Genomic DNA, 18,799 nt, shown 5'->3' on the forward strand with positions numbered 1-18,799 from the left:
CATTTGTCTGTTTCTCCCACATGCTCAATGGACTTTGTAAACCAACGTGTACATAGCACACTATCTTGTGCTGCCATTATTGACCTTTCATCTCTTGGTTTGAATTCACCTCTCCTTAACCATTCCTGTGTTCATTCCTGATCATTATGAGAGTCTTCCAGAGGTTTTCTATACTTGTAACTATATTTATGCACTTCCCACATTTCTTGCCTTCTCATCTGGTCCTTCACCTTACATTCTTTCTTTAGTTTTTTGGCACATTCAGTTACATGCATGATTTTTATCTACTTATGGTTTGAATTCCATTCCTGCTTGATGCTGATATGCTTCTACTAGACTAAGCAGGAAAGTCACCTTAGATTTATTCTCCTCATGCTTCAAAACTTTCACTACATTTGAGTCTTGTGAAGTCAGCAGATGTGTGGAGTCCCACGGTTGCAGATCTGTACATGAGGAGGCCCATCCCTCCTTTGGAACTAGGAATATATATAATCTTGGTAGGCAGTGATTTTTATAAATCATTTGGTAAGCATGAAGGATCCTTGTTTTCTTATCTAACCTATCCAGTACGCTTTGGAGCCAGTCAGTCACTCCCAAACTGTAAGTTAGGACAGGAAGAGCAAATTGGTTTATAGCTTGTATTTTGTTCCTAGATGTCAATGCTGTTTTCAGGATTAAATAAAGTCTTCTAAAGTATTCCTTACTAAGTTTTATTCACATTTGTTCATGTTTTATTGTTGATTCTTCATCAATTCTGAAATATTTATACACTCCCTCATGCTCAAGTTCTTCTATATCACATTCTTGTCCCAAACTGATGTTTTCTTGGTGCTGCAGTTTTCTTGTTTTAAATGTTGCGTTTGCAAATTTATCAAGACAAAATGACATTGGTATATCATCTGAAAAACTTTTGACACCTTTTGACACCTTGCAGTTGTGCTTTCAGTTCCTCATCTGATGAGCTATACAGTTATAAATCATTGACAAAGAGAACATGAGAAGTCTTTACACTGTTGTTTTCTAGCAACCAAATTGTAGTTATGGCCTAAGCTGTCAAGTAGACAGCGTAATGGATTAAGGGCAAGGCAGAGTAGCAGTGGTGACAGAGAGTCACCCTAGAATATCCCCTTTGAATTTTTATCCCTGGAATAATAATTCTGCAGTAAGTAAACACTGCTGTATTCAAAAGGAAGGTGAAGTCAGTTCATTAAAAATTCATTCCTGTTTCAGCACATCCATCCAGTTCGACTTGTGGAATAGAGATGTTTATCCGGCTACATTCCTAGTACAGTGAGCCTCAAGCTCCTTCAAAAATCCACGTAATACACCTGTCGCCTCTCTTCCCGCAGATCTCATTTGCTGCTTTTAAGTACGGCAGTGATCTTCCAACTCTTTGGCTAAGAGCTCCAATTTTTTTTTTTTATCTAACTCTGTTACAAATACCCTTTTTCTGTTTTTTAGGTTCGACATGCATGGTGTATAGTTTAATTTTCCATCAGCAACCAGCTAACACAATTGACACCATATATTTTTGCCAAATTTCAATGCCTTGTTCTACCACTGATGGTTACGATCATTTGTTTTCACACCAACCATTTTTGTGCATCTGTTTTAATGCAGTTTTTATAATGAACACCAATGACATGTTCTCTGAACAAACTACCATTTATCTAAATACTGTATCTTCCAAGCTGCTGACAACGTTTTAAAGTTAAATTTGAACAATTTACATCCAAACTGTATACGTAAGGGGCAACCTAGGGTACTAAAATTTTTGCATACTGCTACCACAGGAACAGCTGCTCCAGTGTAAAGAGGAACCCCTGTGACAGAGTTCAATTAGTGATAACATATCATCCCGAACTTAAAAAAAATCCCTACAACATTGTAAGGGGGTTCCAACCAATATTCAGTGAGGATGACAGGCTGAGAGACATTTTTCAAACACTTCTAGTGCTGTTATTTAAATAACCACCAAATCTAAAAAATCTTCTTGTGAGACACACACAGACCAGAACAGAACATAGTCCAAAACGGTATAAAACCCTGCAAACCAGCACAGTGCAAAACATCACATGATTTATATCTCTTAACAACATAATTTCACGCCATTGAAGTTTCAAAGTACAAGTTCATTTACATACACTTCAGAAATTGTGGTTTATCTAATAAATGGCAGAAAATGTCCCATGCCAGGTTTTATAGGCGAGAGAGAGGCCAGCTGCTCAGAACTAGGAAGACTGTCCTTAGACATGCAGTTGGAAGCTGACTGACAAGCCAGTGGCCACACTTTTTAGTCAGTTTGATTCATGCTGCATCAGATTTAACATTCAGGCTGCTGCAAGGACATTTCCATACATCTTTGGAAAGAAAAGCAATGGAGCTTAAGCTAATTTAATTTTTAGTCTGACAGTCAGTGGTTTGCACTTGGCTGTTGGTTTAATGAGACAGCACAATGCTTAAGGACTTTTCCCTCTGAGCTGGTAACAGTGGACACAGTAAAGTGTACTGAAGAGCAACATTTTTTTTCTTTTTGTGGTATTGCATGATGTTATAATGAGTTTGCCCTGAATCCAAACTGCAATTTCAGAACATTAACAGTAAGTATTAAGATTATCTGGGTTTGTGTTCTAGCATCTGTGTTTTATTCTGACAAAAGAGTACTTATTTTTTACAATGTAACATTCTCGTAAGAACAGTGGTGACCATAAACTTAACAGTCAGTAAGGGCTTTATTTTCAGACCATTTTAATGTTATAACAAAACCTTGTCCAGTGCTACTCTTTAAAGATATTTTGTCAGTACCTTAAACTAACATGACAACACATCTTTTATTTTATTTTCTCTTTCTTTTTTGAGTTAACTAAAACACAGCCTGTGTACTGATTGCATTAACTACACACAATATCCATGCATTCTAATCCTGTTTTCTTATTCTCCTGGTAATCTCATTTTCTCGTCACAGTGAACTGGACATTAGTGCATATTCATATTTTCTGTTAACCAAAGCATGCACCTCAAAAATATTGCTTGTTTAAACAGACATATTACAAATCATAGCTTCTTATTTTCTTTCCTTGGATTTAACTAATCTCTCTACACATCTCTTGCATTGTAATTTATGGTTTAATTAAATGCCAGAACAGTCTCTCTTAACTGTTATCTTCACTTCTAAATGAGCACAGATTCTAATGTAACATGCAAAACTTTGTTTTTTGTAGTGGGGCACGAACTGGTCTCCTATAGTTTGACTCCTGCAGTTTTACACACATACGCAACAGACTGCACCTGTCTGTGAAGTGCATTTTTTGTCATTTGGAAATGATTGATATACTTCCCTTATAATTACCAGTAAATATTTAAGTAATGTATTTAACATCACTAACTAAACACCAGATGAAGAGCTCACACCAGCCCCAAAGCAGGAGTAATTGCGAAACCTACTTTAGTCCAATAGCTGTTTTTAGGTATATCATTTCACTTTATTCATTCCCACAATTAGTTTTGATCTCTTATCCTTTTTCTCCTTTTATTTGGGCAAGGGGCCATTTAGTCCATATATTTACTAGTATGTTGCTATTCTGGCTTACTAGATGGCAGTTTCCCTTCTTTATGTTCCTACATAATTACTTGTATGTCCTCAGTTTATAGTTGCTTACTAGACTTCCATTTTCTTGTAATGACCTTTTTCAGTGCCATCATAATTAGTGACATTAATGCATTCTCATACATTTTCTCTTCATTCAGATGTGTAGATGGGCCAGCATGCAGGACAACTGGCGAGGAAAATCATATTCAAAGACTTTACAATACGCTTTTCTGACTCTCCAGACCAGCAGCCTCTGCTTCATCCAGATGTTCCATTCCTCAAGTGCAGAGCTGTAAGGAGAGAACTCACTACTCTCTTTGTAGAAAAAAAGAGTTCAGGAGTCCCCCCCCCCCCCCCCCAGACCAGAGAGGATCCAGGGTCTTTGAAAACTTATTTTTAGTTCCAAAGAAAAGGAAGGCCCTCTTTCCAGTTCTAGATTTAAGCAATCTTTATATTATCTAGACCCAATTCAGGATGGTCACAGTTCAAGAAATATCACCTTGCTTAAAGGCAAATGATTGGATGTCTGACACCCTCATAACCGACAACCTCTGTGATTAAGGTCTCCTCCGATCTAGAGCCGGAGAGTTTCTCCAGAACCTGTCTCGCCTAGACTTGGATCTCCTTTTCTACAGGAGACCCCTAGGAAGTTTCCCCAATCCTCTTTCCACAACTTCTTCACTTAGGTCCTCTTGTTTTCTTTCTGAGGTAGATGTGGACAGAATGATGAGAAAATTTCATAGAGCACAAATCCAGTTGGAAGTGTTGCTGTCTCCATCTTCCATTGGATCCGTGAGCCTTCAGCCACCTTCTCACTCCATTGTAACTCCTCCTCTGATCTGTCCCACAGTTTTGGAGCCATCAGATCTGAGAGTGCCAAGAGCTGAAGTGTTGGTTTCTGAGGATACCACCTTCTTCTTCAGATCAGACTTTGTCCCTGACCCCTTCGATGCCAATCCCTACTGAGCAAGATGAGTTTCTGAGCTGAAATGTTGGCACCAGATCCAGGGTTGACTTTGACTCCAAGGTTTTTGGAGCCGTCACTTCCCCCCAGAGCCTCCGCATTGGATAGCTCAGGTCAGATTCCCTCCTTGGATGGGAGTTTTGGGAGAAGTGGAGAATTGGGGGAATCAAGAGCTTTGGCTTTGGTAAGCTTGGTTTCTGCCTCTCCTGGACACTTTACCTTTGAGGTAGTGGAAAGGGCATTCTCCCATCACAAGTAATCATCTTCTCTCACTTCCTTGGATCCTATACCCATTCCCCCAATGGATTTGAGCTCTATGTCCTGTCACCTTTCTCCACAGGAACAGCGAGCCCATAAGAGCTTTCAGACCGTTCCTGTTCAGGAACTCCCTGTCTCTTCTGATACCTCTCCAGAACACCTCACTGAAGAGATGTACAGGAAGAGAAAGTGTAAGAAGGAGATACTTATATTCCCCTCAGGAATCTTTAACTGAGGACATTGATTTTGATGGAGGAGGAATGGTCCCCTAGGTCCCCACCTGAGTATGTCTCCTCTGGAGACATTTTAGAGCTCCTGCACCAGAAAGGTGGGAGGTCCTTGCAAAGCCCTTCCCAAAAAGAGTTGGTATTCCTGGAAATCTATGTCTTGGGTTACCCCCCCCCCCCAAGTGGATGACCTTCTAGACCTTGTGTCCCATTGGGCATGGAAGGAACTGGATTCCATGGAACATATCCCCTGCCATCCGAGCAAGATTTTAGGAGCTTCCAAAGATAGACAGTACTGGAATAACTGTATTCCTGTAGATGCTATCCTTGTGGTGTAAGCCACCAGAAAGGAACTAGCTGAACAGCGTTCCTGTGTCCCTCCCCCTAACAGGGAATCTAGGGAGTTGGACAGGTTTGGAAAGTGCACTTACACTTTGGTGACCTTTGCCTTTCAGTCACTCAACTACCCAGCATATTTTACTAGACTACAGAGGGACTCGATCAAGGAGCTATCCAAGTCTACCACAGGATCCATGTCGGCAGAGGAAGAGAAAACTTATTCCTCCCAACTGGCCACCCTACAATCTATTTCCAACACATTCGTGAGGTTAATATCTCATACTGCTGAAGGTTCCTCATGGACTACTGGTTCAAGCATAGCCATAAGGAGACATGCCTGGATGAGACTGTGTGATTTTGGGGAGCCATTTAAATCCTCTTTCATCAATGCACCTTTTGATGTCTCTTCCCTGTTTGGGTCCACAGTTAGGAACATTCATTCCCACAGTGAGAGAAATGGAAAGGCCTTGTCTGCTGTTGGAATCTGTTTCTCTAACCCATAAAGACCTTTCTCTAGGAATCAGTGCAATAGTAAGACAATGTGGTTCAGAAAATCTCAAGGACATTTTCAGGGCTCACGAGGATTTTTTTTCCCAGAAGCAGAGAGGGAAATAAATGAAGACACCATCCTCTCAGCAGAGGGGGTCCACAGAGCCATGGGCCTCAAGATTATTTCTCAAATAGATGCTTTCAGTGCTCATGAAAGGTGGTCAGACTCTTTTTCTCTAGAGGCTGTTGGGGGCATTTTTCTTTGCTCCAGATTCCTGGACAGCCATCACAAGAGATTCTTGGGTGCAAAGGATCATTTCCCAAGGATACTTCCTTCTCTTTTCACAAAGCACCTCTCAAAAGAAACATCTCCCCCAATGTTCCACCCAGTCAGAGGGAGTTAGCAACATTAGAGATTCAAAAATTACTAGAAAAGAGTCATCTGAAAGATCCACCAGACCAAGCAGGATCTGGAATTTACTCAAGGTTCTTTTTAGTGCCAAAGAAATCAGGGGTCCTGAGACCTATTCCAGATCTCAGTCATCTAAATCAATTTGTAAATAACTTAAAGTTTCCGATGGTCAACGTTCAGTCCATTCTGCTTCTGCAACAGAAGGACAACTGGATGTGCTCTATAGATCTGCAAAATGCATACTATCGCATCAAAATACACAGGTGCTCTTAAAGGTATCTTCACTTTTGCTGGGAGCCGGTCATTACCAGTTCAGAGCCCTGCCCTTTGGTTTCACCACAGCCCCCCAGGGTGTTCACCAAATGCATGTCAGTGGTGGTTGACAGGCAAAACCAAAACCAACTCCAAAAATGAAAAACGCCACTGGATGGAGAACCACAGATAAAACGCAGCTTTATTTGGATTATCCTCACAATGATAAATACAGGATTTCATCCCAAAATTTCAGAACTTCATCAGATAAAACCTCATTCAAAAATTTTCCTTAAATAGCGTAGAGCCAGTCAGATAGAAAACTTCAAAATTTAAAAATGAATCAGGACACAGCACAGGGACACACCCCCATCCTACGATTTCATTCACAGGAACAGTCATTTAAATTTTAAAATAACAAGCATATAATTGCAACACAAACATAAATAATTTTTTAAAATACACTTTCTTTTCATAAAAACAAGGCATATTTTCTCTTAGAAGGGCCTTTAATTTCAGTAAACAGGCTATTGTTTCTGCTTCATTCACACCTGGCCAATAATGGTCTCCGAGACGTAATTGCCAACAGAGTTCAGCTTCTTCAAGAAGTAATGGCCAAGGTCCACCTCTACTATTAATTTCTAATGCTTGCAACACAATAAACATAAATTGATGTTCAGCATTATTTTCAATATGTCTGGCCAAAGGATTAGTTAGTTTTTTATTTCGGATATCGCTCAGATGTTCACTAATCCTACATTTGAGCTTAAAAACATGGGCAAGCAACACAAATAGCACAATACACTATTTTACAAGAATTACAACCGTGTTTACCAAAAATACTGATATCCATATTAATGCTGATCTGTGTGCCTTCCAATACATGTTTACATAAAGTACAAGCCCTACATTTTGTCATCTGTCCCACTTTCTGTGTTTTATTAAATTCAGTTATCTGTTTCAAATTACAACCTTTTCTATAAACTACAATGGATCTTTCCCCAATTTTACCTCTCAAAAAATTATCACGCATTAAAATGTTCCAGTTCTTTTGTAAAATTTCTTTTAAAACATAACTATCAGTACTAAAAGTAGTTATAAACACATTAGAAAATTTTGTCACTACATCAAAACTAGAGACGTCCTCATTGGTAAACTCACTAGACCTAATACTACCCGAAGAATTACCAACTAAGGGAATAAAATGTCCCATTTCTCTTTTATGTTTAACTTCCTCGAGCAGCTCATTTAATAACCATAATGGGTAGCCTCAATTAACAAACATATTTTTCATTATTTCACATTCCTGAATAAACCTACTCCATTTTGTTGTCATCCTAGCCGTTCGGACTAATTGCCCTTTTACTATTGCTCGTTTCTGAGTAAAAGGGTGATTACTATCATAGTGCAAGTAACTATTAGAGAAGGTTGGTTTACGATAAATTTCAGCTGTACAACTACCATTCTCTACATCTTTTCCAACAAGAACATCTAACTAGGAAATACGTACATCAATAAACGAATATGTTCTTGTTGTTGTTGTGTCTTTTGGCTTTTCCTGGTTAGGGGACGCCACAGCGGAACTCCGGTCCGCTAATGATTGGCAGTAGATTTTTACGTGCCGAGTTGCCAGCCTTGATGCACAACCTTCAACAAAGGTACGCCCATTCACGCATGTCTCCACACAGAAGACGCTCTAGCTGAGAATCGAACAGGACAATGTCTTACTGTGAGGTGACAACGCTATCGCGGCACCACCACCGCAAGTAAAGGAATATGTAAAACACAAAAATTCTGTAGTTTGATTAATGAAATCAATAAATAAATGTAATGTCTCAACAGACCCTGACCAAAGGATAAAGATGTTATCTTGAAAGCGAAGGTATAAATCGCAGTGGGAATAGTGTGAGGATGGGAACAAAAACTTATATTCCCACATTAAAACTACGATGTTAGCATATAAACCTCCACAACACAACCCCATTGCTATACCTTCTTTTTGAATGTATAGTTTCTTGTTAAACGAAATAAAGTTAGATTTTAACACTAGGTCCAAAAGAAGTTCATATGCATTGACCTTATTTTGTTCAACACCTTTAGAAATCAAATATTCACAGAACCATTCTTCACCGATGGTGTGTGGTATTGTTTTGTATAAATCTTTAATATCAATAGTAACCAGCAAATAATTCTTTGTACTCAATATTATTCAATCTTTTTAAAAAAATCCCATGAATCAGTCAAAATGTGTGCTTCCTCAAACACATATTTCTTTAATTGTATGTTTAGCATTTTTGCTAGGGGATGTGTGATTGACCCTCTAGCATCCACAATTGGGCACATGGGGGAGTTGGTTCATAGGTTTATACTAGGCTATCTGCCCTGGGGCAATTATAAGCCTAGCCCGATTCTGTATGGCTTACGCCACCCCGTGATTTGAGTATACTATGCCCTTTTTAAGGTTTAGTTTACTGTGCCTCTGTCTAATAGTGACACAGGAGTAATCCCTGGGACAAACCTACAATCCCCCATCCACTTATCGAGACTCTTCTTGAAGAGATTCAGTGAGGTGCTCTGCCTCACATGAACTGGAATTCAATTCCAGAGCAACGGGAGCCTCTGGGTTATGAACCTGTCCCTCCAGCAAGTTCTATTTATTTCTGTGCTGAGGTTCAAGTCCCTCGAGCGTGTGGCTCTAAGGGATTTAGATTTACTGAGGTGGAGCATGTCCATTAATTCTGGATTTGACATAGCTTTCTATGTCAGGCATAGATTGCCTCGAAGTAGGCGGTATGCAACTGAGTAGAGCTGGAGTTTTTTTAACCGAGCAGCATATGGCATCTGTTTGAGACCCTTGATCCGCTTGGTGAGATACTTTTGGGGTCTTTATAATTGCTGGAGGTGTCGGGTAAGGTACATCCCAAAAGGGGCATTGTATTCTATGATGGGCCTGATGAGGGATGAATAAAGGGGCACGATTACCTCTCTTGATCTAGATGTGAAACCCTTCGTGATGAGTTGGGCTATGTAGAAGGTCTTTCTAACCACTTTGGCAATGTGGTTTTCGAAGGAGAGATTGCTATCAACTTGGGTCCCCAGGTCCCTAATAACTTTCTCTGTACTTAATGGGTTTCCGCCTATGTGGTAATTTGTGGGCACATTGTTTTTGCCAAAGGGTATGACTATACATTTTTTGGCATTTAGCTTTAAACCATGGCACTAGCACCAGTTATTTGTCTCTGTGAGACCTTTTTGAAGGATGTTTGTGTCAGCTGGAGAGTTAATTATGGCGCCCAGTTTGCAGTCGTCTGCGAACTTGGTGAGCCATAGTCCTCCCACGTTTGCCTGTACCTCAGAAAAGTATATACCGAACAAGAGTGGTCCCAGGACAGAACCCTGTGGGACGCCACTTGTGACCGGTTTCGAGTCTGACATGGCTCCAGCAACTCTCACTCTGTGGGTTCTGTCTTTGAGCCAGTTTGCGACCCATCTTGTGACATGGGGGTTTATATTTAAGCTGGATAGCTTATCTATGATGCCCGAGTGGGGTATTGTATCAAATGCCTTTACAAGGTCCAGATAGGCTGTGTAGTCTACCTTCCCTTCATCTATGGCTTTGGTGACTGTTTCAAAGAAGTCAACCAGGTTCAAAAGGCAGGATCTGCCCTTGACAAAGCCGAACTGGGTAGGATCTAGTGTCTGTAGGTCCCCAATGTCTTTGTTTATGAGCTCCATGATGATCCTCTCCATAGCCTTGCAGACTAAGCTAGTCAGGCTTATGGGGCGATAGTTTCCAGGGTCCGTAGAGGCTCCACCTTTGTGGAGTGGGACCACTGTTGCTGTACGCCATTCTGTGGGCACATATCCTGTAGTGAGGCGAGATTGTATAGCTGTTTTATTTGAGGGATTAGTTCCTCCTGTAGTTCATGTAGGACGCAACCTGGGACGCCATCTGGTCCCATGGAAGCAGTGTTTTTTGCTTTGGAGAGGGCAGCCTTCACCTGAGCATCTGCTCTTTTGGGGGTGAGGGGGTGGAGAAGTTTGCACTGAACCTGTCTGCCAGGATATTGGCGATGTCTGTGGGTTCAGTGTATTTTTTGTCATTTAGAATCAACTCAGAACAAGTCTGGGAGTTGCATCCCAGGTTTCTAACATAACTGAAAAAAGCCTTATGATTGTCTTTGGTGTCCTGTGCAATTTTTCTCTCGAAGCTGGCCTTGGAGGATTTTATGAGGGATCGTAATTTTTTGCTAGTACTGATCAAAGATGCCTTCCCTATTAGGGATTTTGCTCTTTCATGTAGTAGCTTCCTCCTTCTGTTGTACAGTTTATTTATGGCAGGAGTCCGCCAGACTGGACGCCTGCCTTTGGATGATTGGGTCTTGGTTTTGTTTGGGATAGCATGATCCATGCATTCAAGGGAGGTCATCGTCCCCCTGTACTCATCACTCATTAGACCTATGATTGAGTACAATGCCCCGTTCGGAATGTATCTGACCAGACACCTGCTGCAGCTTGAAAGACCCCAAAAGTTCCTCACCAAAAGGATAAAGGGTCTCAAAAATATGTCTTATGCTGCCCGACTGAAAGAACTCCAGCTCTATTCAGTCTCATACCGCTTGCTCAGAGGTGACCTGTGCCTGACATGTAAGGCCATGTCAAACCCAGATTTGATGAATATGCTTCACCTCAAAAAATCTAGATCCCTCAGAACCACAAGGGCGGAGACTTAAACCTTGACACGGTTATAAATAGAACGTGCTGGAGGGACAGATTCATCACCCAGAGACTCCCTATGCTGTGGAACAAAATCCGGTACATGTGAGGCAGAGCACCTCTCTGGCCTTGTTCAAGAGGAATCTTGACCAATGGATGGGAGATTGCAGATATACCCCAGGGATTACTTCAGTGTCACTGCTTGACAGAGGCACAGCAAAATGATAGGCATAGTTTTTATTCAAACTAAAGGGGTGGCGAAAGCCACATAACTATGGGCTAGGCTTATAAATGCCCTTGGGCAGATAGCCTAGTATGAACCTATGAACCTATTCCTGGAGATGTCCGTAGAATGCATTTATATAGGATTTTGCAGTTTGGGCTGTAGTTTCCACTGGCCCTGGGGCCTTGAAGGATTCCACTTCGGTTTTGAGAAGTGAGAAGTTCGCTTTTGAGAAGTTTTTCACTGTGGTTTTCTGGGCTGGGGGTGGGGTCGGGATGTGGACATCCAGTGAAATCAATTTATGGTCTGATCTTACCAATGAGGGATATACTTCTGGTGTGGAGCATAGAGTCCCCATGTTGTTAATGATCAGGTCTAGTATGTTGTCCCCTCTTGTGGGAGTGGTGACTAGTTGTTCCATAGCATATGAGTTTATAATTTCCAGGAATCTTTGGGCTAAGGTGCTGGGGCTTGAGTAGTGCTCCCAGTCAATGTTTGGATAGTTGAAGTCACCCAATATAATGGTGTTCGGAGAGATCTTCATGTTCCGATGTTTTCAGGAAGGCCGAATGGGATTCCTGACTTTGAGAGGGTGGTCTGTAGGATGCTATAAACTGAAAAGCAGTCTTGCCCACTGTTAGTTGCACATGGATGGTCTCCGATACTTCATGCAATGCCACTAACCTGAAGGTGTGGATATCCTTGATAAATATGGAAACTCCCCCTCCTTTTGTGGTTCGGTCCGGGTTTTGGGGCCGAAAAGCATGATATGAGGTATAGCCTGGTAGTGCTGGGGTGCTCTCTGGAGCCTTGAACCAGGTTTCTGTCACTGCACAGATATCGATGTTCTCCATACTGAGGAGAGCTTCGAGTGCATCTTGAGGTTAAGACTTCTGGCGTTTATCAGCATTACCCTTAGTTTCTTGTTCCTTGTGCTGTCTATGGGGGTGGGTTTGACTTTTGAGCCTTTCCTAAAAAAGGCACTATGGGGGTGGCAAGAGCCTTTGCCAATATCTGAAAGCCCAGTGGTGACAGGTGCAAGCCGTCCCTAGCGAAGCAACATGGCTTGTCGAGCATGTCATCCCAGGCTGACAGACACTGGATCCCCTTTGAATGACACCAAAATTGTAGCCAATTGTTAAAATCGATCATTTTGTCTTTGTACTGTGGCATCATTCTAGGTGAGGGTAAGATGCTGCTCAAGGTCAGGGTCATACCAGCCTGGGCTACATGATCAGAGAGCTCCTCTGTCTCTTTTCATGTAGTCCAGGGAGGTACGTCTCAGGTCATTCACACCAGCATGTACAATGACTGAGTCATATTTGTACTTGCTTTGGAGTGACCCGAGTGCTTGCGTTATGTGTCGGATCCTAGCACCCGACAGGCAGCTCACCGTGACCTTCTCTTTATTCAGCCTGGTGAGCGGGACGTCAGTGTGTCTGACAATAGAGTCATCTATAACAAGAGTATCAGGTGTGTTATTCAGCCTTAAGGGCTGTGGCTGCTTGGCACACTGACTTTGTGAGTTATGTGTTGTGTGTGTTTTGTTTTGAGGTAGTGTTTGCTTGGATGTCTGCTTTGGAGGTCTCTGTTGTTTAGGTAGATTTTTATTTAGAGCCTCCGAGTATGTTTTTGTGTATTTATGTGTTTGGTTCGCTGATGTGGTGGGACTATGTGATACTGGAATTGTGTTGTGTGAGGTTACCTTCTCCTCCTGACTGGTTACACCAGTTTTGAGATGAGAGAGCTCAGCCTCCAGTTTGGCTAAATAGTTGCATCTCTCACATATATTTGAACCTGTTTGGAGGAGGAGATGGTTTTCCGTGTACATGAGACAGTTGTAACATTGCCTCAAAATTCCCAGATTCACCAGCTGGACTGGAGAGGAAACCATTGACTGACCTTTGGACATGCTAGAGTAACAGGGAAACTGAATTTAAGACGGACCAATAGAGGACAGGGTAATCGTAGAGAGTATAAGAGTAAGTAGTGCTTATGGTTTAATCGTGCTAACTTGTAGGATTACTTAATTGGACCAGTGAAGGGCCTTAGAATGAGAATATGGTGTTTAAATTGAGAGATAGAGCAGTTCTAAGGGAAAAAGTGAAGAGCAGACTTTGTGGTCCATATTTTTATGGATTTTGAGGAGTCCAAATATGGTGGGCATGATAGGATATTCAGCTGTGAGGTAATTGTATTGGTATATATTAATAGAACCTTGAAGAAACAAATCATGCAAAAAGATTCTAATTTTACCATACATTGTATTCATCTCACTAAGTGAACTTTCTTCATAGGTGGAAGAATGCAATAAACATGAAATTTTATTAATGTAATTGCATTCGTCCATTATAATCATACCCCCAGTGATGGCTGCTCATCTCAAACTGCACAGATTGAGTGTTTCCTTATTTAGATGACTGGCTCCTCTTCACATCAACCAAGCATATCCTAGAGAAGTCCAAGGATTAGTTACTCCAGTTATGCCCATTCTCGGGGATCACAGTAAATCTTTCAAAGTCTCAGTTTCCACCAGTTCAAGTCTTGGAGTTTATAGGAACTGGCCTGGTCACAGTCAGACAGTTCACATTCTTACCATACCTCAGAGCAGAATTAATTCCCCAGGATTGCATGTCAGACAGATTCTAGATCATTCCTATCCTCCTGCAAGACTGGATGTTCTTCGTGTTTCACTGTTTCAGTCATCACTTTTGGGTTATCCCTGCCAGGGTAGCCCTCAGTCGGCCTGAATACCAGAGACTTGGTATTTCTGCATCGGTTTCTGTCACTCGCGGACTAACGTCAGGTAGTCAGTGGTATAAAGAAAGGCAGGTGACACCATTACATCTCTATTTCTTGCCATGGAGCCCGAAGCAGAAGCAGTTTGCACGAGTGCCGGTCGGCTGCTACCCAAGTTTTCATTTCCGAATTTAAGTTGAAGTCTTCTAAAGCTAAGTAGCCCATTGGGGATCATTTTCTCTTGCACTAACTGATGTCAGAAAAAGTTAATAATTGTCTCGCCTATGGAAAGCAAATATCACACCGAGACTTCCACTCTTACTGCATCAGTTGTCTAGGCCCAGATCACATTGTCGTGTATGTGCTTTAATGCCAGAACGATCCATTGTCGGCCCTTATTGTAGCCAGATATTTTTGTTTACAGTCCTTGAATTACAGTATGGCTTCTGTAAACCATCCAATAGCAGATCTTCCTAAAAAATGTAAAGATAAAGACAAAGACAGACCGCACAGGTCCAAACCTACCGGCGATGCTTCCGTTAAGCCAGTCGTCAGTTCTCCGGTACTCAGTGAGGTGCTTTCGCAGCCTCTGATGCCTGCATCAGTTGATTTGCAGGCCACTACCAAGACCCTTTCGGAGTCCGGTATGCTGCAAAACTCTTCTTCGGATCCTGTGGTTGTCTATTCCTTGGATGGGTCTGGAGCTGCTGAGCAGCCACCAGTTTCAGAGGAAATCCTTAGCACCACTGAATCTCGATACAAATTGACGTCTTCTTTCGTGACTACTGTTCTTTTGAAAACAACCAAGTTCCTTAGGCCCAGGGTTCGAACCACACCCAAGAAACCAACAACCCACTCTCAGATGCCTGCTACCTTGCCTCAGTCTCAAATGCTTAAAATGGCGGAACACCTTATCATGCTGGTCAGGGGAAGCCAAGCTACCCTCTCAAAAAGAAAAAAGAGATTTCTCCCCCGTAGCTTTGTCTGAACAAGAGTCAGATGAATCTGATGCATCTGACTATGAAGACGTGCACCCCTCTCCACTTATGAGGATTCTGATGCAGATGAATCCATTCCTTCAGCCTCTCCCCCAAAGGATTTTTCCTTTGGGGGAAACCCTGCATACTTTAAGGGAGCATTTCCAATGGGAGAGCTAGGACTACCCTCAGTCTAAAAAGAGACTCAGGGAATTCCTAGACCTTGAGCAACGCAGACCCTTGGCCATCCCCCCAGTCCTGGATGTGGTGGACAATGTTTTCCTTGAATCCAGCTCGACTCCTGATGCCCTACCTCCTGCTCCCAGAAAACCAAACAGGTACTACAGAGTCCCTGACTCGCACAAATGTCTGAGGTCATGTCTCAAGGGCCTAAAGGGATTAAAGCAACCTCTGCTAAGAATCCCACCCCCTCAGACAGGGATTCCCAAGCATTGGACAAATGGGGTAAAAAAAAAGTATACACCTCAGCTACTCTTGCTATCAGGGCACTGAATTGCCAGTTCCATATCCTTAAATATCAGCAGCATACCTTGGAACTCCTTAAACAAAAAATGTCTTCCTTTCCTGCTTGGGCAGAATCTAAAGATTTACAAGACTTAATGCAGTCTGCAAGTCAAGTAACTAAACACACTTTGCACTGTGGTTTTGGCACCCTAGAAGCTTCTTGCAGGACAGTAGTCACTGGATCTGTCATTAGAAGACATGCATGGCTTAAGGAACAACCCCTGCCAGACCATGTCAAATCTAAATTATTGGATGCCCCCTTTCACAAAGATAACTTATTCGGCACTAAGGCAGAAGAGGTCTTAAAAATATGGAAGGAAAAGCAAAAATGTATGAAAACAGTTAAAGATTTCTTACAGATCCAGCCCCCTGGGTTCAGCAGGCATTGTCCCTCCAAGCACTGGTCCTTTCCTGCTTCGAGTAAACAGGCCCAGCCTAGGCCCTGTGGAAACAGCCCCCCCCCCCAGACAGCAGCCTCAGGGAATGCAGAAATCCAAGCATTGGACTACCTGCACTTCAAAACCAGGTAGTTCTAAGCCACCACCTTATGGTCAGAACTCACAATGACTCACCTCCTCCCGACCTCCCGTCTGCCCACCTTCACTTGCCCCTAGGAGGAAAACTCTCCTTTCACTGGAGCACCTGAGCCACCATTACCAAGGACCAATGGGTTCTCAACATTGTGTCTCAGGGATGCAAATTCTCCTTCCACACCCTTCCAACCCCACAAGGGTTCCCAGATCTACCACCAAATCACTGGGCAGTGGCTCAAAAGCAAATCCATTCTCTGCTCTCTTTGAAGGCAGTAGAGCACATTCCTGCAGAACAGATAGGCCAAGGCTTCTACTCCAGACTTTTTCTGGTGCTCAGAAAGGAGGGCACCTGGTGCCCCATCCTCGATCTGTCCATTCTAAACACCTTTCTGGTGATCCCAAAATTCAAAATGCTCACCAAGGACGCTTGGCTAGCCACCCTGGATCTAAAAGAGGCCTACCTCCACATTCCTGTCAGGGAATCATGCAGAAAATATCTCTGCTTCAGGTCAGGATCTCAATACTTTCAGTTCTCTGCACTTCCCTTTGGCTTATCTACTGCTCCCAGAGTTTTCACAAAATGCCTGGCTCCAGCCATTGCCTTTTGCAGGCAAAGAAATATTCAAATTTGCCCCTACTTAGATGACTGCCTTATTCAGGCAGACAGCCAGGAAAAGCTGCTCAAGTACCTGGCCTTTGTAAAGAACCTATTAACCTCTGTAGGGTACACAATCAATGAAAAGAAATCAAAACAGGTGCCCACCCAAAGTATAATATTCCTGAAAGCGAGTCTGGACACAGCATCCCAGATGTCATAGCTTACACCAGAGAAGCAATTTTTCCTGTCAGCCTACTTCTCTCAACTGGCCACCAGGCCCCAGCTTTCTGCAAGGAAAATCCTGCAAGCCCTGGGGTTCATGGCATCTTGCATACTCCTCATTCCATATGCCAGACTGCATATGAGGAAACTTCAATGGTACCTAAAGAGCCTTTGGTGTCAACACTCTCAAGACCTGGAAACTCTTCTATCTATAATTCCTTGTCTCAGAAATAAATTTCTTTGGTGGACAACAGCATGCTCCCACAACAAGAGACTGCCCTTTTTCCCACTCCCTGCCTCCCAGACCCTCACTGCAGACTCATCAGACTATGCTTGGGGTGCACACCTGGATGGCAGATCCATTCAGGGCCAATGGAGCCCACAGCAAATCCCCTTGCACATCAGTCAAAAAGAGATGATGGCTCTGCAGCATGCCTTGATAGCTTTCAAACCCCTTTTCTCTCCAAGGGTTCTCCACTGTGATGTGGTACATCAACAAGCAGGGAGGGACTCCTACCCTCTATGCAGGCTAGCCATGACCCTTTGTCTCACAGCCTCTTCCATGCATCTACACCTGTTAGCACAGTACCTTCCAGGCTCTCTCAACTCCCTGGAAGACCAATTAAGCAGAAACCTTCTGGACCCACATGAGTGACAGCTCAACAAAAGTACCTTCACCATAATAACTCAGAAATGGGGAACCTCGAAGGTCAACCGCTTTGCCTCCCACACCAACCATCAACTCAGCAAATTCTGCACCAGAGAGCATCACTGCATGGCTTGGAAAGTGTATGCCTTGTCCTTCCCCTGGGTCATTCTCTTGGTCTGTGCCTTTCCTCTCCTTCCTCTCATCCCCAGGGTACTGCTCAAAATAAGGGAGGAAAAAACAAGGACCATTTTTATAGCTCCAGACTGACCCAGACAGCGCTAGTACCCCTTGCTGCGCAGCCTGTCCCTGCTATCTCCATGGCGTCTTCCTCAGATTCCAAACTTCCTAACCCAGAGGAAAGGGGAATTCATGCATCCCCAATTGTAGACACTCAATTTGGCAGCGTGGCTTTATTCCCTAACCCCGAACCAATCTGTTCTTCTCAGTGAACAGGCTCTGGATGTTATCCATGAGGCCAGATGCCCTAGCACCAGAAAATCTTATGCAGATAAATGGAAAAGGTTCTGCACTTGGACCCATGCTAAGGGGGCCAATATGGCACACTCCTTCATCCCTCTCATCCTGGATTACTTAGCTGACCGTGACAGTGGTCTCTCTTTCTCCTCTATAAAAATTCATGCCTCTTCTATTTCTGCTCATTTTCCCACTGAGCAGCCCCTTTTCTCACATTCTTTGATCAAACAGTTCCTCAGAGGGGCTAGCAACTTGAGGCCCCCCCAGAAGGGCACCAACACCGGCTTGGGACCTTAACTTTGTTTTGGAAAAGCTCACCCTGCCTCCTTTCGAACCAGCTTCTTCTGCAGAGCTAAAATTTCTATCCTGGAAGACAGCCTTCCTTCTGGCCATCACTTCATCCAGAAGAGTCTTTGAGCTGCAGGCAGTCATGGCTGTGGAACCCTTCATCATCTTCCATGCAGACTGTGTATCTCTCAGAACTAACCCATCCTTCATGCCAAAGGAGGTGTCCAGTGTGGTTCTCAATCAATCCATTCATTTGCCCACCTTCTTTTCTAACCCCAGAACAAGGGGGAAAGGATTCTTCACTCTCTAGATGTGCACACACAGC

At 43.0% G+C, this 18,799-nt stretch overlaps 1 protein-coding gene across 2 annotated transcripts in view; it reads left to right on the forward strand.

Annotated features, from left to right (window-relative positions):
• SGSM3 (small G protein signaling modulator 3) overlaps positions 1–18,799 on the forward strand; it is a 1,391,341-nt gene that overhangs the window by 889,282 nt on the left and 483,260 nt on the right. The gene's annotated exons all lie outside the window — the stretch shown is intronic.

Source organism: Protopterus annectens, chromosome 1.part0 (genome assembly GCF_019279795.1).
Source record: "Protopterus annectens isolate FY-2018-M chromosome 1.part0, PAN1.0, whole genome shotgun sequence".
NCBI classification, from domain to species: Eukaryota; Metazoa; Chordata; order Ceratodontiformes; family Protopteridae; genus Protopterus; species Protopterus annectens.